The sequence below is a fragment of the Gossypium raimondii genome, chromosome 6, assembly GCF_025698545.1.
Source record: "Gossypium raimondii isolate GPD5lz chromosome 6, ASM2569854v1, whole genome shotgun sequence".
NCBI classification, from domain to species: domain Eukaryota; kingdom Viridiplantae; phylum Streptophyta; class Magnoliopsida; order Malvales; family Malvaceae; genus Gossypium; species Gossypium raimondii.
In genome coordinates this window covers 53,171,542-53,194,886 of record NC_068570.1, presented here as the reverse complement: position 1 = coordinate 53,194,886, position 23,345 = coordinate 53,171,542, and the positions used below count along the sequence as shown (strand labels likewise).

General features: G+C 33.1%; 1 non-coding gene across 2 annotated transcripts; it reads left to right on the top strand.

The window, feature by feature from the left end:
* The first annotated feature begins 15,046 nt into the window (after window positions 1-15,046).
* Window positions 15,047-19,465, top strand: LOC105774194 (uncharacterized). Of its 2 annotated transcripts, none has more exons than XR_001127293.2 (4): window positions 15,047-15,532; window positions 15,879-16,163; window positions 17,181-17,231; window positions 19,155-19,465. It is a non-coding gene; the product is annotated as an uncharacterized LOC105774194 (transcript). The 2 variants fall into 2 exon arrangements; XR_008196766.1 differs by having other exon boundaries at window positions 15,879-16,824.
* Window positions 19,466-23,345: the final 3,880 nt, after the last annotated feature.

Below are 23,345 nucleotides of genomic sequence, written 5' to 3'. Positions count from 1 at the left end.
GAATTTAGTTTCTCTGCTTTTCTAATTTCAAAAATTCAGGTCAAATTGTTAATACTTATTAATTTTTTGTTAAATTTATTGATGTGATATTTTTAAATAAAAAATACTCAATTGGTAGCAATATAACTAAAAATGACGTTATAATGAACCTAAATTTAACAAAATAATTTTAACACGGTTAACCGTTAAACCTAGATTTTAAAATATGAAAATGGAGAAATTAAATTTCTAAAAATAAGAAAATAAAGACTAAAATTTAAATTTATTAAGAATATAGGAACTTATAACATATTTTAACCTATTGCTTTTAGTTAATCAGTTTGGAAAGGAAAGAAAACCAAGAAATCATTGATTGAAGCAAACGTATGTATTGCACATATACAAAATATATTGTCGGTATCCAATCCTTAAGGAAAAATTTGAAGAAACAAAAACAAGTCCAATTTCGTGTAAGTTCAAAACAAGTCCCTATATTTCTGAAATTTAAACAAATATTAATCTATTATACATTATGTGATATGAACTTTTTTAATTGAGTTTGTATTTAATTAACTCGTAATATCAACAAAAATAATCTAAAAGGTATTTAAGAGGTAAGAAGTAGCCTTACCCCAAAAAACTGTAAAATTACCTTGCAAGTCCTTTGAAAATTATAAATTAATATAATAATAAATTTATCTTTTACCCTAGAATTTAATTGTGTTGAAAAGGTTGAGACGGTTGTCTCTTGAGGTGCCAAAGTTTAAACCTAGAGTGAAATTTTATTTTATTTTTAGGAAAGTTAAATTACCTAAATAATTTTACTAATATGATTTAGTTTGGTTATTTCTTTTCAATTGAATTAGTGTCCCGACATCTCCAATTAAGTTAGTATCGTATCATGAGTTAACCGGTAATAATTAAGTTGAGAAATGACTTAAAATTCATTCTTTTTTATAGAATAAGTTATATTTGTTAATGACAGTTTTAACTATCAATTATGACGCCAATTGTAACTTGAGACATGGCTGGTAATATGATAAATTTTGGCTTATTTGTTGGTATTTTTACCAACGTATCTTGATTAATTACTTGTATATCTTTGGTGATTTTAGCAGCAATTTATGAGATTATAATTGAAGAGATAGGATCAAGTAGTATTAGTTTACAAGTGTCCTAGTATGATCTACTTACCCTATAAATTAATATATACAATCACAGGAATACGTGGGTTGACTTTGAGAAGACTTATCTCAATATTCTTCTATTAAGGTAATTGATTTGGTGAGATCTTGGCATATCAAAATGGATTGAAAATCACTTAATGAAGTTGGACACATGCTCTTCCTATGGACTAGTTTAACCTTAAAAGTAGTTGTTAGTGCCAATTATAATTGCCAACTACAAAGCCAAATGCTACTTAAGGGAAAATTAGCAAAACGAGATAAATTGTTTATTTTGTTGGCATATTTTGATTTGATTATTGTGACTATTTTTGTGCATTTTCTTAAGTGATATTGTGCAATATATTTCATGGTTACTTGAGGAAGATCTTTAGTAAAGCAAGGACAACTTGAAGAAGCTTAGTACAATTGTCTTTTCAAAAATAAATAGACATGTGATTGAGAAAAATCTGGAGAAAATATCTCAAGATTATCTTTTTCCTTAAAGATGTCAGATATGGATAAAATCCTAATGATTCAATCAAATTATACTAGTTGAATTTACTTAGGCTAGGGATGGCAAAACTCGAACCACTTGATGGATTCAAAACCAATTCGCTCCAAATGGAGGGGCTTTTTCTCTTTTCAAAAGTAGATGTGGGGTAGGGCAAGATGTATTTTTTTAGATAGTGGGTATGAAGTGGTTATAGTAATTGCTTGCCTCGCTCTGCCTTACTCTGCTATATTAAATTAACATTTTATCCTTTTATATAATTATTGAAAGGGTAAAATTGTAATATGTTTATAGAAAATCTATATGTTTTATGTTTTAAATTTTTTTTGAAGAATTATATTTAAATATTTACTTGCATTTAAAAAGATTGAAAATTTAAAGATAACTTGCAAAAATTAAATTGAAGTGGAGCGGAATGGGGTGGGGTGGGGTGGGGCAGGGAAAGGTAGGGATAGATGTATCCAACATCCATAGATGTGGTAGTGATTTTTGAAATTATAGATCCATAGTGAAGCGGAGTGAGTGGTGGAGTAGAGCGTGCCAACTACGGAGCAGTGGTGAATTTAGCACACTCCATTGACATCCCTAACTAGGGATACAATATTGAAGACTTGTTTAGTATGTGGATTTAGAAAGAACTCAATCTATTCATTTTGAGGAACATTAGTGAGTGTTTTCGTAATATTGTAACAACCCGCTTATAATGGTGCCGAAAATAATGGTTTCAGGATCACGATTTCGACGAGTGAGTTAATATTTTAATGTTTATTTAATGTCTATAAGGTTATTTTAAGGTCATATTAAATTTTCATTAGAAAATTTTAAGGTTTAGTTAGTTAATTAAGTAAAATGGACTAGTTTGTAAAACGTACAAAAGTTTATTTCCATTAGTTAAAAGGGGAAAATAGCTTTCGAAAGGAAAATTAATGGATTTAGATGGAAATTTTACCATATTTAAAGTTAGTGGGTGATATTGGATTGGTTTTGGTGTAATTTATTAGTTTTTAAAAGGTTAATTAAGTAATTGAATAATTAAGATAAAAATTAAACAAAAGATGACAAAATTTTCATCACGTCCTTCATTTTCACAATTTCCAAAACTGTAAACACCATTAGAGGGAGCTAGGAGCATTCGTCCATGCTTGAGTTTTATGCATGATCAAGATCCGCAACAACCGGACTTAAATCGGGGAAAAGCTAAAGCTTCGAACTAGTCTTCAACTTTGTTTTTGCAACCATAGATATTGAGGTAAGTTCGTATGAGTTATATACTTATTAATTATTGTTTGGATTGATTATTAGTTAATGGTATGTTAGATTTAATTTGAAACGACAATAATAATATAGTTTGAATACTTGATAGTTTAATAATCCCGTTTGAACCTTAAGAATTCTTAGGATACAAATGACATGTCATTAGGGATTATACAGTTTCGGGTGTTGGTCTTAGATGTCCTAGCGATGGTTGAGGTCCTGCATTTGTTGTGGATTCTCCACAACTCGTGTGAGCAACATCGTGTAGCTAACATCCCGACTCACAGCTCGTGTGAGCATTATTGAAAATGATATTGTTACATGAAAAGACACATTATGTGTGAGCATTCCCGAGTATCCGACGTAATTCTATATGATTCAACGGGTAAGTAAAAACTAATGGAAAAGCATGAATACAAATTAATTTTTGTTAATGATCTTATGAATTGGTAAATTTGGTATTTTCAAATGGATGGAAAATATTACTAATCAAACATGTGAGAAAGATGAATGGATGCAATTCATTTCATGATATATGTCATGTTTCTTTGATGTTATATTTTTAAGTTATCTACTAAATATGTGGATTGTTGTGAATAGGAAAGTCAAGTACTTATATGATCTAATGAGCATGATTGAATGATTAAATGTTAAGGAACAGTAAGTTTGAGTTTTTCTTATACGAGCTTACTAAGCACTAGTTGCTTACAAAGTTGTTTTCCTCTATTTTGTAGATCATCAGAAGCTCGATCGGTTGGAACCTTGTCAGAGCCTTATCACACTATTCAGCAATCACTTTGGTAGTTTTTGGTTATTTTGGCTATGGTTATAAATGGCTATGGTAGTGAGAGTTTTTTAATACGCTATTTGGTCAACTTAGTTTGGTTATGCCTTTTGTGTATATATTTTTGTTTGGGCTTGCAATGTTTTGGCAATATGTATCATTTGATCACTTTTAGATGCGTTGTAAATATATGGTTTGAGACATGCTTATATGTGATTGAAGTGGCTAAATGATGTGTGGTTGTAGTGATGTATGTTTAAGGTATGATGTGTTTTTGAATGAAATGAATTGGTGTGAATTGTAGTACATTTAAATGACATATTGGTTAGAATTCATAGGTTGATTGATTTGGCATGTTTTGAGTGTGTTTAAAGAGTGTTTTGGTCAAATGAATGTATGTGTAAATGGTGTATCTTGTTGGGCAAGGATAGGAATTGAAGTGGCTTATTTTAGGGGCTAAATTTGGAGCACACAGCCTGGGACACGGGCTGTCACACGGCCGTGTGCCACACACAGTCACCTCACACAGCCGTGGGTCATTATTATTTTAGGTGCAGATTTCACACGGTCTGGCACACGGCCTGCGACAAGACCGTGTGACCCTATTTCGAATAATAACATGGGTGAACACACAGGCTGGGACACAACTATGTGTCCCTACTTCGGATGTCCACACGGTCTGGGCTATGTCACATAGTCGTATAACCCCTATTTCTCAATTTTTCATGTTTTTCCAAAATTTTTGATTTGATTCAATTTGATCCCCGATTGCTATCAAATTGTTTTTAGGGTCCCAAAGGCTCGATTTAAGGCCCAAATGTGTATATTTGCTATGATTGTAATGATTTTTTTGTAAATAAATATTAAATTGATTTATTGATTTGTATTGAAGTTAAATGTTCTGTTTTGTACAGTAATGCTTCGTAACTCTAATCCGGCGATGGAGACTGGTTAGGGGTGTTACAAATATATTCAAACTGTTCTATCAATATATAACTAAGTTTTCATTAGGGAAAATCTTAGCGAGAGAGTGATTTTAGTTAAATGTATAAAAGCGATGTTACAACTTGGTGATTGAGTTGAAATTAAATCGCATATTGTACCATTGATTCATAGTGGATTATTCTCTAAGCAAGGCTCCACGGATGTAAAAAAATGTCTCAAACTTGGGAGAGTGCTTTTAATTAAATGTATAGGAGTGAGGTTACAACTAAATGATTGAGTTGAATTTAAATTATGTGTTGTACTATTGATTTATAGTTAATTACTTTCTGAGCAAGGCCTTATTGATGTAAGAAGAGGACCCGAACTTTGTAAGCAATTTTTTGGTGTCCATCTCTAGTTTTCTACAATATCCCCTTAGTATAATTGTAACTTGATGTATATATGGAACAATATTCGACAAGCAAAATTCAACCAACTTTCAATATTATTTTGAAGATGTTTTTATATTTTTATATAAAATTCTTAAAAACTCACACATTATAAGAATTAAACTTAAACAATTATAATTTTAAATATTCAACTTAACCTTTTAACTAAAATTTTATTTAATTTTGATGCATACTTTTAATACATATGTAATTTTTACCATAAATGGGTATATGAGAGAGGGTTTTGCATGTTTCACTAAAATTTATTTTAGGCTATTCTTAAAATTTTAAACATTAAATTTAAGATTTTGATACGTTTAATTAAATTGAAAATTTTCATTTTAACTCTTTAAATAAATCAATAATTCAATTAAAACTTTTTTAAAAATTGGCCTTAAATAAAACATGGAAGTATTAGGAACCTACCTGACAAGTCCTGCCCAAACTTTTGCCTCACTCCAATCCATAGTCTTTCGTGTAGACAGTGGTTACGAATGTCCTTAACCACTAACTTTATAAAAAAAATTATTTTAATCTCCTTTTAATTTTTTTTCTCTTTTAGTCTTTAAATTTATATTATTTGTCAAATCATCTTGAAATGGATAAAAAAAATTAACAATCATTAACTTTGCTAATGTGACATCCATATGTATGCCACATTAGTAATTAATTAATTTTTTAAATTTTAAAATTATTTTTATAATTGTTGTACTTTTTAAATAATTTTTGAATTTTTGAATTTTTTAAATTTAAAAAAAAATAATTAATTGCTGACGTGGCAATCCACATGTATGCTACGTAAGCAAAGCTAACAGATAACTTTTTCATCCATTTTGGGGTGATTTAACAAACAATACAAATTTAAAGGCTTAAACGACTTTTTTATGTAAAGTTCGAGGGTCAAAAAAGTCATTATGTGTTGATGATGGATGAACCAAGTACATTAATACGACCATAAGACAAATTTATTAAGAATAAATAGGACACACCACAAAAAATAATGTGTGAAAAAAAAACAAATAAAGAGACACAAGGATTTACATAGTTCAACTTTAAAGCCTACCTCCACAGGCAAAAACAACAAGAAATTTCACCATAAAAAGAAGATAAAGATTACAGGTGTTTTGAAACAACTCGAAATATATCCAAGAGCTATTATACAATTTCTCTCAAATTAGCACTCACTAACTATTTCATCCTAAAAAATGGTATGTCTCGAAAGTTAGAACTAAGACCTATTTATACTAGTTTGCATGGTCACATTTAATAAAGCTTGACAATTGAAAGATGATAATAGTAATTTTTGTGTTTGGTGTGTCGTTGAAAGCACCAAAAATAACATATCCCTATCAAATAATGAAAAGAATAGTATAAGGGAAGTAGGGCCAAATCTTCAAGGACTGGATTGTTACAACTTCTTGTTCCTCAAAATCCTAGGCATAGGGATAGATTATGTTTGGTGCTTTCAATGACACACCAAATTTTAGCGTCGTTGCCGGGGACTGGTAACGTACTAATCTTATTTCTTTTGCTTATGACCAGATCTGCCCTAAAACATCTTGCATTCAATTCAGAAATAGAAAAGATTGCGAGAGCTAATGGCAAAGAAACGAAGCTACGAAAAAAAGTAGTCAGAGGTAGTAGAAAATTAGAGTAACCCAACGTCGAAAATAGAGGCAGTCGACAAAGTTGGGTCTAGGGTTAACGAAAACCCTACTCAAACATTGGAGAATGAAATAATAAGAGTCGATCCACCAAAAAAGTGCCTAACGTTAGGGTTAACGTAAACCCGAATCTAGCACAACAATCTATGGCTCAAACGATTCGAAAAATGGCCAAAGCTCATGTAGAACAACAATCGTTATGCATTGCGTATCCTACTATGGATACTAATTTTGAACTGAAGTCAGGATTAATTCAGTTACTACCGACTTTTCGTGGATTGCAAAATGAAAATCCACATAAACATCTAAAAGAATTTCATATGGTTTGCCTTAGTATGAAACCTTAGGGCGTAACTGAGGATCAGATCAAATTACGTGCTTTCCCTTTTTCCCTAGGGATTCTGCTAGGGAATGGTTATTTTATCTACCTCCTAGATTTATCACAACTTGGACTGATCTTTCCCGTTTGTTTCTCAAAATATTTTCCTACCATCGTGTGCAACTGAGTTATTGAGGGAGATTGTTGGGATAAGGCAAAGTGATGTAGAGTCTTTTTACAACTATTGGGAGCGATTCAAGAAGTTGTGTGCAAGTTGCCCACAACATGGGATAACAGAACAGTTTCTGCTCCAATACTTCTATGAGGGCTTGAAGCCCATAGAAATGAATATGATAGATACCGCCAGTGGAGGGGCATTAGCCAACATAACCCCTCAACAAGCAAGGGACTTGATATCCACAATGGCTGCAAAGACACAGCAATTCCTAGCCAATCTTGAACCCACTAGAAGGGTTCACCAGCTAAGTATTTCAACTTTAGAAGACAAAATTGAAAAACTTACTAATATCGTGAATTCTCTTATTGCAGAAAAAGCAGGACTAGCCCGACTATGTGAAATTTGTACAGCACCCGAACATACAATAGACGTATGCCCTAGTTTTTGTGACGATACTATAGGCCATTTGGATGCTGTGGGGAACTTTCCTGGACCACCCCAAAGGCGATATGACCCTTACGCTAATACATATAACCCAGGATGGAAGGACCATCCTAACTTGAGTTATGGGGCTAACCCATAGTATAACCAGCCATACTAAAACTGGTTTCCATAACAAACGTGAGATTCAAGTACCTCTCCAGAAACCATAATCAATAAATTAGAAGCTAATGTGCTTGATTTCCAACAACAAATACAATGACAAACTGTTGATTTTCAACAGTAAATACAATGGCAAACTATTGATTTCCAAAAGGAAACAAAGGATTTTCAATAAAAAATCGAGGCGTCTCTAAGAGAGTTGACCACATCAATTGAGAAAATGAACTCACAAGGAAAGCTGCCATCACAAACGGAACCTAACCCAAGAAAAAACACAAATGCAGTGACATTGCGAACTTGAAAAGAACTGGAACCAAATCCTGGCAAAAATCTTAATCAATATTCCGTCCAGGAAAAGAATGAGAACGATGAACAGGTTCGAACGAAACCTCCATTGCCCAAAATTCAACCATCGTTTCCAGGACCATTGAACAAACATTGAAAAGGTAACGAGGACAAAGAGATCCTCGAAAAATTTAGAAACGTCGAGATTAACATACCGTTGTTGGATTCCATTAAACAAATTTCATGATATGCCAAATTCCTTAAGGAGCTTTGCACCAACAAGTGAAAATCAATTGGAAATGAAAGAGTAAGTGTTCGTAAAAATGTATTTGAGGTGTTGCAGCGGAGAATGCCAGTAAAGTGTAAAGGTAGGGGCATGTTTGCAATACCATGCAAAATAGGCCACTTAAGAATAAAAAAAGTTACGTGTGGTTTAGGAGCCTCCATAAATGTAATGCCTTTTTTCCATTTATGAATCAATTAACGTTTGTTTTTTTATGAAAATAGGTGTTATCATTCAATTGGTAGACAGGTCTATTGTGCATCTTGAATGAGTCCTTGAGGATGTAATAGTGAAAGTCAACAGACTTATCTTTTATGCAAACTTTTATGTAGTGAAAATAGAAGAGGATAACACTCCTGAGTCTTCGAACATCTTGTTGGGACGATCTTTCTTTAGTACCTTTAGCATTAAGATTGACGTACATAGCGGAACCCTCACGATGGAATTTGACGGGGAGATTGTGAAGTTTAACGTTTATGACGCTATTAGTCACCCAAGTGAAATCTTAAACGTAAATCGTGTCGACATAATTAACTCATTAGTAGGAAAAACTTTTGAATCACCTTATAAAGATAAACTTGAAACGTTGTTTGATGACTTTGATTTAGGATTTATTTACGAATCTGTTAATGAATTGTTGTCTCTGATGAACACTAAACTTCTACTTTCTGTTGTGCAGGCACTAGATTTGGAATTGAAACCACTTTTTGAGCATCTCAAATATGCATTTTTAGGGGAAGATAGTACTTTACCGATCATAGTTTCAAATAAACTCTCCAAGTTCGAAGAGGAAAATTTGACACAAGTGCTAAAAAACCATAATGAGGCAATTGGCTAGACCATTGACGACTTAAAAAGGATAAGCCCCTTGACATGCACACACAAGATTTCTTAGAGGAAAACACGAAATCAAAGTTAGAAGGTCTAAGGCAATTGAACCTGAATATGATGGATGTGGTAAAAAAAGAAATAATTAAGCTGTTGGATGCTGACATAATTTATCCCATTTCTGACAGTAGATGGGTAAGTTTGGTACAAGTCGTGCCAAAGAAAACAGATGTGACAGTAAAGAAAAATGCTGAGGGCGATCTGGTACCAACTCGAGTGCAAAATGGGTGGCGTGTCTGCATTGATTACAGGAAGTTGAATTCTTATACTAGAAAATACCATTTCCCTCTTCCTTTAATAGATCAAATGCTTGAACGTTTAGTTGGAAAAACTTATTTTTGCTATCTTAATGGATACTCAGGTTTTTTCCAAATCCCAATTACACCAGAGGACTAAGAAAATACCACTTTTACATGCCCATTCGACACATTTGTATACAGGAGGATGTCATTCAGCTTTGTAACACGTCAGCCACCTTCCAAATATGTATGATGAGTATATTTTCTGAATATGTAGAAAATGTTATCGAAATTTTTATGAATGATTTTATTGTGCATGGGAACTCTTTTGATGAATGCCTTAAAAACCTCGCGATAATTTTAAGTAGATGCATAGAATTTAATCTTGTCTTGAATTACAAAAGTGTCATTTTATGGTAGAAAAAGGTTTAATTCTAGGACATATAGTTTCAGCTAAAGGGATTAAGGTCGATAAGGCCAAAATTGACATTATAGATTCTTTTCCATATCCCTCAACTGTATGGGAAACCTGTTTTTTCCTTGGCCATGTAAGGTTTTACAGACGCTTTATAAAGAACTTCTCAAAAGTAGTTGAACCACTGTGCGAATTGTTACAAAAGATAAGAAATTTAAGTTCAGCCCAAAATGCAAGGAGGCTTTTGACACACTCAAATAGAAGTTGGTTTCTGCTCCTATAGTACAAGCACTAAATTGGAACTATCTCTTTGAAATCATGTGCGGTGCAAGTGAACAAATTGTGGGGGCCATGTTGGGGAAAAAGATAGATAGAGAGCCCCATGTCATTTGTTATGCCTCAAAAACCCTAAATGCTACACAAAGCAACTACACCACCACAAAAAGAAATTTTGGCTATTGTATTTACTTTGGATAAATTCCGGTCTTACCTATTGGGATCTAAAGTGATAATTTTTTCTGACCATGCAGCTCTTAGGTATTTGATCGCAAAGAAGGAAGCGAAACCGATGCTCATTAGATCGATTTTACTGCTCCAAAAATTTGATATCAAGATTCAAGATAAGAAGGGACACGAAAACTTAGTGGCTGACCACTTGAGTATTTCCCATGGTATGCGAATATGGTAAACCTCATTGCTACAAGTCATTACCTACTGGGTTAGCTCGTCCCATGAAAGACAAACTTAGAAGAGAAGCTCGATATTATATTTGGGATGACCCATACTTATGGAAACATTTATCTGATTAGATAATAAGACGATGTGCTCTAGAAATCGAGGTACCTTCTATACTCACTTTTTGTCATACCAAAGCTTATGGAGGACACTTTGGCCCTAAACGAACTACTCATAAGGTATTAGAGTGTGAGCTATACTGGCCCACCATTTTCTAAGATGCATATGATTTTTTTTAATTCTTACGATAAATGCCAACATACAGGTAACATAACTAAGCGAAATCAAATGTCTCTATCCCCAATTCATGTATGTGAGATTTTTTTATGTGTGGAGCATCAACTTCATGGGTCCGTTTATTTCCTCATTTTGAAATGTGTATATAATTCTTGCGGTAGACTATGTTTCTAAGTGGATAGAAGCAAAGCCTACTCGGAATGACAATGCTAAAACAGTCATGGAGTTTTAAAAATGAACTATTTTTCTAGGTTTGGCACACATCGAGCCTTGATCAGCGATCACGGAACCTATTTTTGCAATAAAGTTATGGAAGCACTTATGAAAACTATGGAGTTCACCACCGTATAGCTGCAACCTATCACCCCCAAACGAACGGCCAAGTGGAAGTCTCGAACCGAGAAATCAAGACCATTTGGAGAAAATGGTTCGGCTTAACTAAAAGGACTGGAGTCTTTGTAACAACCCAATTTTGACCGTAATCGGAATAGTGGTTTTGAGACCACAAATCCGAGTCTGAAAAATATTTTAATATTTTTTTTGTGTCTGTGATATTTGAATTTGATTGTGTGAAAATTTCGTAAATTTATTTGGCCATTTTTGTGTTTAATTTGATAAAAGTACTAAATTTCATAAAATGTAAAAGTTGATACTTAAAGTGTAAAGCACCTATTTGGTAATGACTTTTTAACTTGAAGTCTTTAAAGGGCAATAAACCCATTTAAAATATAGTGGACGGTAAGATGGCTAAAAAGCCATGTATTATATGTTTTAAATATTATTTTACAAAGGTTAAAATAGTAAAAGAATAATAATGTATCTTATATCATAAATATTATAAAATAAAGTCATTTTCTTCACCTTTTTCCACCGAGAACAGAGAAAGAAACTTTGTTCTTCAAGCTTTAGCATTCGGCCATCTTAGGGATTTCAATTCAAGGTTAGTTTGATTTTAGTTTTTGATAATTTTTATATTTTTGTGATCGTTGCTTTGAATACTTCAAAACCCATGTATTAATTTTGTGAATTGATGATGATTTTGTGTTTTTCCATTGATGAGTGCTTGAGCTTTTTGATAGTTGTTGATAAAAAATGAAAGATATGTTAAAGATTAATATGTTTTGTATTGGATTTTTTGGTGATTTTGAGTAATTAGGGCTAAATTACAAAAAAAATAAATTTTTGAAGGACTAAAATGTGAAATAAATTAAATGTATGGACTTATATGGGTACTAGGAAGATTCGGCCCTTGAGTGTGGCCAAATTTTGTGTATTTTGTGTTTTATGCAATAAGAACTAAATTGTGAAAATGTGAAATATTAGGGGTAAAAATGTAATTTTCCCATTTATGTGTTCTTAGACTAAATTGAATGAAATATGTTTAAATGAGATTTATTTGAATATGTTTAGATCAAGAAACCAAGAAATTGGATTTAGATCGGGGGAAATCGAAAGTAGTTGAGTAGCCGATCTATTAGTCGACGACATCCGAGGTAAGTTATTAAGCACATATATAATTGTATCGTTTTAAAATCAGCTTAGTATCTGAGTAATTATGTTGAATTGAATGGAATATATATATACATGTAGTGATAAAATTATTGAAATAAGATGTATTGAGTTGTTGACTTTCGACACTAAGTGTGCGAATTTAATTGTGAAGCACTAAATGTGCGAGTTTAATTGTAAAGCGCTAAGTGTGCGAGTTTAATGGTAAAGCACTAAGTGTGTGAGTTTGATTATTGAGCACTAAGTGTGCGAACTTATTAAATATTTTCGAATAACTATTAGTATTGAGTAATTGTCTTATTGAGAAATCATGATTATTAAAATGAGTAAATACTTGGAATTCTTAAGTAATAACCATTATGGTTGTATTTTAAGGTTAAGCTTTGTAGGAATTAAACCTATGTGGTGATTATATTTGGAATCATATATATATATATATGATTCTTTATATTACATGATGAGGAAATGCATAATGTATTTGGTCTTGTGATTAATTTGAAGAAATGTTTAAGGTCGTGTAATTATATTGATTTTAGTTAAATCATAGTAATAAGTGAATAATTATTTTATGATATGGTAGGCTAAATGTAAGATGATTTAGTAGTATGAATTGGTTGAATATTATTTGAGATATCGGTTTAAATAGTAGAGTATATTTGCTTATAACTTACTAAGCTAAATTAGCTTACAATGTGTTGGATAATTGTTTTGATGTATAGATTTTGGTGATCGCTACGTGTTCGGGGATCGTCAGCTAAGCTCGTCACACTATCGATATTTTCTTTTGGTATTTTGCTAAATCGTTCTCAAATATATGGCATGTATACACTACACCAAAACAGGCTTTTAGCGGCACTTTTAGTGGCGTTTGGACAAAAAATGCCGCTAAAAATCGAGCATTAGCGGCGCTTTACATAAAACGCCGCTAAAGATCGAGCATTAGCGGCGCTTTTAGAAAAGCGCCGCTAAAAATGAGCATTAGCGACCTTTTTTCAAAAAACACCGCTAAAAATCTAAGCCCAAGGACATCGTTTTTCTGACCTTTCAGGGCTTTAGCGGCGTTTTTTAAAAAGCGTCGCTGATGCTCAGATCTTTAGCGGCATTTTTGAAAAAGCGCCGCTAATGCTTAGGCTTTTAGCGGCGTTTTTAGAAAAGCGCAGCAAAAATATTTTATCTTTCTATTTACTATTTAATTTGTTTATTTGTATTAATTAAAATTCAATTTATTTTAATTGAATATTTGTTAAAAATGGAAAAATTAAAATACTATTATTTAAAATAAGTTTAAAATTTTTTGGGTACATGACTGATTAATTTTTAATTTATATATTAAATAATTTCATATATAATTGTAAAAGATACATAGTATTAATTTTAAAATATTTAATTTATTATCATTATAGTTTAGGGTTTAATATATATGGTTTAGGGTATATGGTTTAAGGTATATGGTTAATTTAGGATTTAAGGCTGGTTTAGGAGTTACAATTTTAAGGTTTATAGATTATGAAATTAGGGATTATGGATTAGGGATTTTGGTTTAAGGGTTGTGATTTAGGGGTTAGGGGTTAGTGGTTAGAGATTAAGAGTTAGTGATTTAGGGTTTATGAATTCGATGTTAGGTTAGGGTTTAAGGTTTAGATTAATTAGTGTGTTTTAATTTATATTAAATAAGGTTTAGGGGTTAAGGGTTAGGGATTTGGGTTAGGGTTTAGTTTAATTAGTGTTTTTTAATTTATATATTAAATAAGGTTTAGGGGTTAGTAGTTAGGGGTTAGGGGTTAGGGGTTAGAGTTTAAGAGTTAGTGATTTAAGGTTTAAAGATTTGGAGTCGGGTTAGGGTATAAGGTTTAGATTAATTAGTATTTTTTAATTTATATATTAATTAAGTTCTTATATAATTGTAAAAGAGGGGTTAGGGGTTAGGGGTTAGGAGTTAGAGGTTAGGGTTAGGGGTTTAGGGTTTATATTTTATGATTTAAGGTTTAGGAGATAGGGGTTAAGGGTTTAGGGTTTAGATTAACATTATGATTATAGTTTACATTATTTAAGAGATAATAGATAAACTTTATATATATTAAATGGTTTAGGATTTAAGGTTTACTTGAGATTTATTAAATAATAAAATTTTATACAATCTTTTATATTTAAAAATATTTAATCTAAACAATTAATTGATATATTTAAATATTAAATTATAAAAAATTGATAAAAAAAGTAATAGATGGATACGGATAAATAACTATCTATTTTGGATAGGACCAAATTAGAACAAATAAAAATGAAATACAAAAACAAAAAATTATAATTTTATCTAATTCTTTTAAATTTAAAAAATTATTTATTTAAAATTTATTTGAAAGATATAATCATTTAATATAAAAATTGTAAGAAATAGAGCGATAGTGGCGTTTTTGAAAAAACGCCGCAAAAGATAGGAAATAGCGGCGTTTTTGTTAAAAACGCTACAAAAAAAGAGCAATAGTGGCGTTTTTCTTCCAAACGCCAGTAATATTTTTTGCAAATGACGTCGTTTTGTGTTTATATATTTTTTTTATCCCAAAAATCCAAATGAATTATATTTTGCCCCCTCTTTTTCCCAAAATCGATTCCCTTTATTTTCCCCCCAATTTCTCCCCTACCCCGATTCCCTTTATCTTTCCCCCCAATTTCCCCAAATTGGCAGCCCTCTGCATCTCCTCAAAGGGTACAGATTCATGGAGACCTTACAAGAGTTTTTCAACCAAATCCAAACCCTAAACTGCGTCTCTCCCAATTTCTTCTTCACTTTGAGGTTTTCTTGCAAGAGTTTATAGAGAGGTGAGACCAAGTAATTTTGGGTTACAACAGAGAAACCAAAGTAACGAAAAAGGTGGATATAGATGGGATCTTGGGTAACCGAGATTCGAAGCTAGGCAAACCAAGCATACCCAGGAGACGAAAATGGGTTAAAAGAAGAGAAACATGGCTGGTTATACTTGGTGTCATCCTCCATGCCGTTTACATGTTAAGCATTTTCGACATCTACTTCAAGACCCCCATTGTTCATGGCATGGATCTTGTCTCCCCTCGCTTCTCTCCTTCTGCTAAACGCCTTGTTCTTCTTGTTGGTAAACCCACCTTTCTTCTCTTTTTAGGGTTCAACCCCCTTGATTTTGTTGAATAGGATTGATAGTGAAAAATGGCTTGTTGAGTTTGATGCGAATCTGACGATTCAGCTAAATAGAAACAAAGAACCTTTTGGGTATGTTAGTTATTTACTTATTTTAGCTTTATATTAAAAGGCTAAGTTTTTTATATGAAAAATGGAGAACTCAATGATGGGCTGTTCATGATTATTGTGGTGCATCTACAGTTTAATGTTTGAAACATTTCATTTCCTGAAATGATTACTCATTTTTTAATGTTTAGTGTAATTACTAATTGCTACGTCTTGGTAAAACCATATCATTGCAGTGGATGGTTTACGTGCTGATAAATTTTTCGAGCCAGATTTGGAAGGGAATTTCAGAGCACCCTTTTTAAGAAATGTGATTAAGAATCAATCAAGGTCGCTGGGGAGTATCTCATGTTTGGCCTCCAACGGAGTCAAGGCCTGGACATGTTGCTATAATTGCTCGATTATAAGGACTGGTATGCCAAATTTATTCTGGATTATTTAGACGCCCACGTGGAATGTATTTCAGTGTAAAGGATAAAGGAGAGATGATGTCTATGATATATAATTGGCCTGCTCAAAAGGTAAGTTTGTGCATGTTATGAATTATTGCTTACTGCACATTTTGAGTATATGTCTGTGAATCATTGCAAGATGGCGGTAGCTAATACCTATATAACATTTTGAGTTTCCTTAACTCCTAACAGCTCTTTGATATTCGCTTGCAAAATTTTAAAAACCATGAATGATTTTGTGAATTACAAATTTTAAAATTTTCTCTCTTAGAAAAAAATATTAAAATTAAAATAACTAATAACTTAAACATTCAGAAAAACATGATTTCTCTCTCTCTCAAGTAATCACCTCTAGATTATGGAATAAAAGTTAAGAAAGGAAACAAAAGTAATTAATGCTAATTTCGATAACACATATAAAGAAGTTATTTACATGCAAAATAACATTAAAAAGAAAAAACTCATTGAGGCGGCACCACCACCGGATGTTATAGCTGCATTTGAGAAGTACGCCGAAGGTGGGCCTCAAATGACGGCGGAGCAGTTGCATAGGTTCTTGGTGGATGCGCAGGGGTAAGGCGGTGCGAAGGTCTCCGACGCGGAGGAGATTCTGCTGCAGGGTCTGCAGAAACGACACCATATGGCGAAGTTCAGAAAACACGCACTGACCCTCGATGATTTCCATCATTACTTGTTTTCTGCAAATCTAAATCTACCAATTGATAATAAGGTGACCCGTTTCTTATTTTCGATGATTTGGTTTTTTCATCTGTCCTATTTTGTTATTTATTTTTTTCATTATTTTTATGTTCTTTTAGATAAGCTTTTTTTTTCATTATTTAATTCTTTTTGCATTTGTTGATTATAGTTTCATTGTTATAATCGGTGTTTTGCATTTTGTTGGATGCATATGGCATTTGAACAATTTGTTGGATAATTTTTATTTTTTGCAATTTTCTTTGGCTTGTTACTGCAAATCAAATAGATTCTTTTTATAGGCAGGCAGTGGTAGAAATTCAAGTGTTGTGCATTGGTATTAAGTACTATGTTTGGTGTTTCAATTTTCTATATTTTCAGTACATGCAGGCTTCTTTGGCGTTTACAAGCCTGGTCATTGCAGCTATTCCTACACTGTTTGTAAGTGTTCTGACATCATATTTGTAACTTTTGTCGTAGTTTTTATATGCTAATTAACAGTGATGAGTTAGTTCAAGGTTGTTCATGGGGATTTTGTCGCATGCCTACTATATACTTGATATTTTAAACTACCCCTTATGCGATAATTAGGAAGTCTATGTCAGCCTCAATCAAATAAAGGAATGCTTCAGTTGAGATAAAATTGAGCAAAGGTTTTCAGATTCGATACAATGATTAGGTCTAGTTTGCATTTAAAATAAATATCGTTTGGTTGCACGATTTGTATCCTATTTCTGACTGATTTTTTTTCCCTCATCATTTTGTTTGCATTGTCTATCCAACCAGCACTTGTTTATGTTATTTATGGTGAATAATTTCTGTTTGGGTTGAGGATATATTGTTTAGACATATAGGCTGCTGAATATGCTGAAATACCTTGGTTAATTCAAAATGTGATTATTTGTTCTTTTATGGGTCGCTAGTTAATACTTTAACCTTAACGTACTTTGAATGTTCAAAGTAACGATGTTTAGTTGTCTTCCTGTTCATGGCTGTTGTATTTGTATAGTTCTTCCAGATAATGTTGAATAAATTTAGTGACATCAAGAACTGGTCATTTTGATATAAGCTGGCTGCAAGTTTATGCCTTTGTATGTGTTCCAGTAAAAATTGGACAAAAATGTATGACCCGATTCATTACTGCTCTATAAAATGACAAAATAATATTTACAATTTTACAAAATATAAAATTATAACTTAGTTTTCTAACAATATTTTGTAACTACAAAATATAAAATGTATGACCCGATTCAATAATGTAGAAATTTGGTTGGTAGATTTTTTACAATTTTTCAGTTAGATATATGCTAATGTATTTCCAAGTAACTTTCTCTAATATGTAATGACAAAATGGAAGCAATATCGTTAGATATATGCTATTTTTGCCTTTGAAGCCTAACATGTGATCACAAATATCTAATCCAAAGATTTTGAAATGCATGATGGTATCTATTCTTCCACTTCTTGGATTTTCTCATTTTTATTCGATTTATTACTTTAAAATATAAGAGATGTGATGAAATGCATTTTGTAGTTGTCCTTGTTTATAAAAGTTTGTAATGCCTTATACATGTTGGAAGGGATCAGGTTAATTCTCACATGCTTGTTATAGTCAAGTACCTTTTTCATTCTCTTCTTAATTTGACACCCATCTCTTAATATGTTAATCATAAATGGTGATTGTAAATTGTGTGAAGTTCAAATTACTAATTAGTAATTGGCCTTTGTATGTGAACTGTCCTTTCGGATCTGCACTTTATTGTATGTTTAAATATTATAGATGTTCAAATTACTAATTAGTAATTGGCCTTAGTATGTTCAAATTACTATAGACGTCAGGTGATCATATTCATTTTCTTTATTAAAATTTTCTTCGCTTCATTTTCTTTGATATTTTATTTTGTTTTTCCAGTATTTTTCCTCTTTATTTTGATTTTAATTTTTTCATATTTGAAGAATCTTGATTGTTTTCAATATACTCATTTCTTGATCGGAGTTTGGCTTTAATTTATGCCGTTTGAATGTCCCAAAGATCTTGTGGCTTGTGGTTTTTCATAATTTTATTGTTATAACTCTTCTTCTAATTTCTTTAAAAATAAAAGAAATGTATAGTATATTTTAGTCGCTGATATTTTGTTTGAAAAGTTATCTAATCTCCTTTGTACTTAAGTTTCTTTACTATGTCGCTATGTTTTATCCGGTACTCAATAAAAACCCTAGATAGTTGGCTATGAATTTTCCTGCTTTTTTTTTCTCAAAGATCTAAAAGTATAGTTCTTTTTTTATCATTTATTTTAAGTGAACGATTGTAGTAGAAGATCTCATGGGAACTTAGTTTAATTGATGAATGCTACTGTGGTATAGCAACAGAAATTGTGAGAGCGAAGGAGGGGGAAAGAAGATGAAAGCAAAAAGGGAACTTGGTGATAGTGTAGACGGGGAACGGGACTTAAAATGGCAGAGGGTTGTGGATTCACCATCTTCACCTCTTGAAGAGTCACTTGTGCCTTATAATGACGATGAAGATGATGAAAGGAGAGCATTGAATCACATAGGCAGCAGAGAAGAATATGGTCACAGAGTTGAAAGTGAAGAAGAAGATGATGAAGATGAAGATGAAGATGAAGATGAAGATGATCCATATCCCTGAAGTTGATTACTGTACATTATGAACTTGTGCATTTTTTTTTTTTTGCAATAAATTAGTTGCACTATTTGAACTTGTAATTTTGCAATTTAAATATTAACATGATTTTTCAATATTTTGATTAAAAAATTAATTTATTATATGATTAAATATTATATTTTTGACTAAAAGTATATATTTAATACTAATTAATTTTTTATATCAATAATGTTTGATTTTAATATTTAATAGTACTTTTAGCGGCGTTTGTAATCAAAGCGTCGCTAAAGGTCTTGAGCTATAGCGGCGTTTGTGGAAAAAGCGTCGCTATAGGTCTGAGTCTTTAGCGGTGTTTATGAAAAAAGTGCCGCTAAAGGTCCTAGTCTTTAGCGGCACTTGTGAGGAAATTGCCGCTAAAGGTATGGTCTTTAGCGGCGTTTGTGGGAAAAGCGTCGCTAAAGGTGCTGGTCTTTAGCGGCGTTTTTGGGAAAGCGCCGCTAAAGGTCCTGGTCTTTAGCGGCGTTTGTGGGAAAAGTGCCGCTAAAGTTAGCGACGAGGTCTTTAGCAGCGTTTTGTCCGGCGCTTCTCAAAGCGCCGCTAAAGGCTTAAAAAAGCGCCGCTAAAAGCCTGTTTTGGTGTAGTGATAGTATAGTTAAAATATTGATTTTGGAACCAATGTGTATATGTATCTAAAAGCCATGCTAAAATGGCTTATCTCTTCTGGTTTGAATTCGGTATTAATGCATATGCTTTAATGGTCTAAAATGTGGTATATGTTCATGAAATTTTTATGCTTAAATGCTGCCCAATTTGTGTTAATTATGCTACCTAATTTTGGTGAATAAATGCTGTCCAATTTTGCATATACATGCTGTCAAATTTTGTGTATAAGTGCTGTCCAAATTTGTATATGTATGCTGCCCAATTTTGGTGAGTAAATGCTGTCCAATTTTACATATACATGCTGTCAAATTTTGTGTATAAGTGCTGTCCAAATTAGTATATATATGCTGCCTAATTTTGGTGAATAAATTTTGTCCAATTTTGTATATATATGCTATCAAATTTTGGTGTATAAATGCTGTCCAATTTTGTATATATATATGCTGCTCAATTTCTGATGTATAAGAGCTGTCCAAACAGGGTAGATTGAAATGAAATATGTACTATATTTAGTAAATTGAAATGAAATAAATGCTTGGATAAATGTTTGATTTATGATATTAAATTTTGATTAGGTAAATGATAATGATATGGATGAATTGTTCAAACATGGTTAGTATATGAAACTTGATTAAAGATGCATGTTTGATTTTAATTGGTTATGTGATAATATATATATGGAATGAAATTTCGTGGTTAAGTTAAAAAAAATTTTGAGTCGGGTTTTGATCGGTAATGCCTCGTAACTCTAATCCGGCGACGGACACGGGTCGGGGTGTTACAGTCTTAGGCTAAATGATGCACATTTGGCCTATTGGACGGCATATAAGGGACCAATTGGTATAAGCCCATATCAACTTTTTTTTGGCAAGACTTCCCACCTTCTAGGAGAATTGGAGCATAAGGCTTACCGGGCTGTACAATAATGTAACATGGAATTAGAACCTGTAGGAAGAGCAAGAAAATTTAACATCCAAGAATTAGAGAAAATTTGTAATGATGCCTACGAGAATACTCGTATCAATAGGGACAAAACAAAATTGTTCCATGACAAGAAAATATCCCGAAAGCATTTCTCGATAGGACAAAAAGTGTTACTTTACAACTCCGTGCTAAAATTGTTCCTCGGTAAGCTTTAGTCTCGAAGGCAATGACCCTTTATTGTAACTGAATTATTCACACATGGTGCAGTTGAAACAGAAAGTGAAGAGTTGGTAAAATGGTTCAGGGTCAATGATCAAAGGTTAAAACCGTTTTATGAGAATTTTCAAGCCCATACAGTTGAAAAAATTCAGCTGGAACCTCCATAATACTAATCAGGATGCAAACTAATGACGTAAAACAAGCGCTTAATAGGAGGCAACCCAATTTATATATATTATTTTTTATTTTATTTTATTTTATTTTCATGTTAATAAATTTGTCTTCTTATGTCTAGGAGAACCGACGAGAAAAAAATTAAAATTGGAATAGCATCTTAAATGAATAGGTATGCTTTAGCAAAACCCAATATTCTATCCTAATCTAAGTAGGAATAGCGCATCCCTGCTTTAAACACACCCAAACCTATAGCCAAACACCCACCTTACAGCCAAACATCTTTCCTCCTACACCTTTAAACCCTAATTTTTCACCCATATTCACCCAAAACTCACTCAAGCCGTTATTAGCCCTCTCCTCTACCTTCAACGCTGACTTTCGAACCACTATAGTTAAGACTAGGATCTGCGTCGCTGCCGAACCCCCATTCACCATTAACAACTGTCGACGCTGGTTCTCAGTACCCTAACACATTGACTTTGACGACACTGAACCTTTCTTTCTTCCCTGCCCTCCACTCGACGCTAAACATTCCCCTCCTCCCTCTCCTCCACTCGACGTCGAACCTTCCCCTCCTCCCTCCCTTCCACGCGATGTCGTACCTTTCCCTTCAACCTCACCGTTACCCTTACCAAATTTTCTTCCCCCACCGTCACCTTTGCCGATTGCTTCACACCCACCATCGCCACCATCATCTTTGGCTCTTACCTCCACTAGTTGTTGGACCCGTCAACGGCCTCAGGGTCTTTCGGCCCAACCAGCAGCCGCGTCTAACACTACCTCATCCACTAAGTCCGCTTACCCCATGCCGAAGCCCAACTCAGACAACGACGTCAATGTACGTCCTACACGCTCGACGCATCGAGGAGTCACAATGACCATCAACCGTTACCGACCCAAGGCAGAACCTACCATCTCGAGTGAATATTCTGCCACTGAAATGTCGTTTAAATGGTAACTTAACATTTGATAAAGCTGTCGATTGAGACAGTTATAATCGTTTACGACACAAACAAGTAGTGTATTGCAAATGTTTATCACTGTCTGTTTTGAATGCTTTGCATATTGACACTATTGTTACCGATTATTTTCGCAATATTGGTTGGGTTGGTAATTTTGATATCATTCACTGCACTTATTATGAACTAATTTTGGAATTTTTTCCACCTTCCATTTTCGACGGCATGGCCAATTCTCGTTGGGCACACCTGGGATTATATCATTTTGACTACTTGAGACCACACACAGATTGTCCCTCACTGATTTTAATATTGCACTAACTTTTGTGACAGAAGACAATGCTATCTCCACTGACTATGAAACAATTTGTATACTTTTTCAATCGAATTCAAGGTTATCGAGGCCTTTGCGTTATTAACAGACAATGCCAAAATGACATATAGCCCTAAAACATCAAAAGATTTATGGTTTCGTAACTCTGCCTTATGTTATGTACACCGTTATTTGGCTTACAATTTTTCTAGTCAGAGAGATGCGCCGGCTACTATCTCGAAGATGAAATTATTTTTTTTATGGTGTATATACACTAGTCGTCTGATAAATTTGGGCTATTGGTATGCGCTTCAATTTGAGCATATTATAAATGTCAAATGACCTCTAATTTTAGGCTCTTTTGTTACACAATTGTTATTCTCTTTACATGGCTCTAATGGTTCTATTTCGGACTTACATATTACTTTTCAAGTCAATCCATTGGATGCTAGCTGTCTCGACTCTATGGGATTACTTTTTGGCACTCCTTCTTCTTTCCGTTTTGTCCCTCCAGGTATCCGAGCTTCACCAGCTGAACGGATCTTTAGGCAGCAAAATCAATAAGAGGTACCCAACCAAAACCAACCTTTCATGACCATCGAGCAATGTTTGGAGCGCATTGAAGCTCGGCTGGACACCTCCGGCCAGTAGATGTCTGATCTTATTGCAGCTAT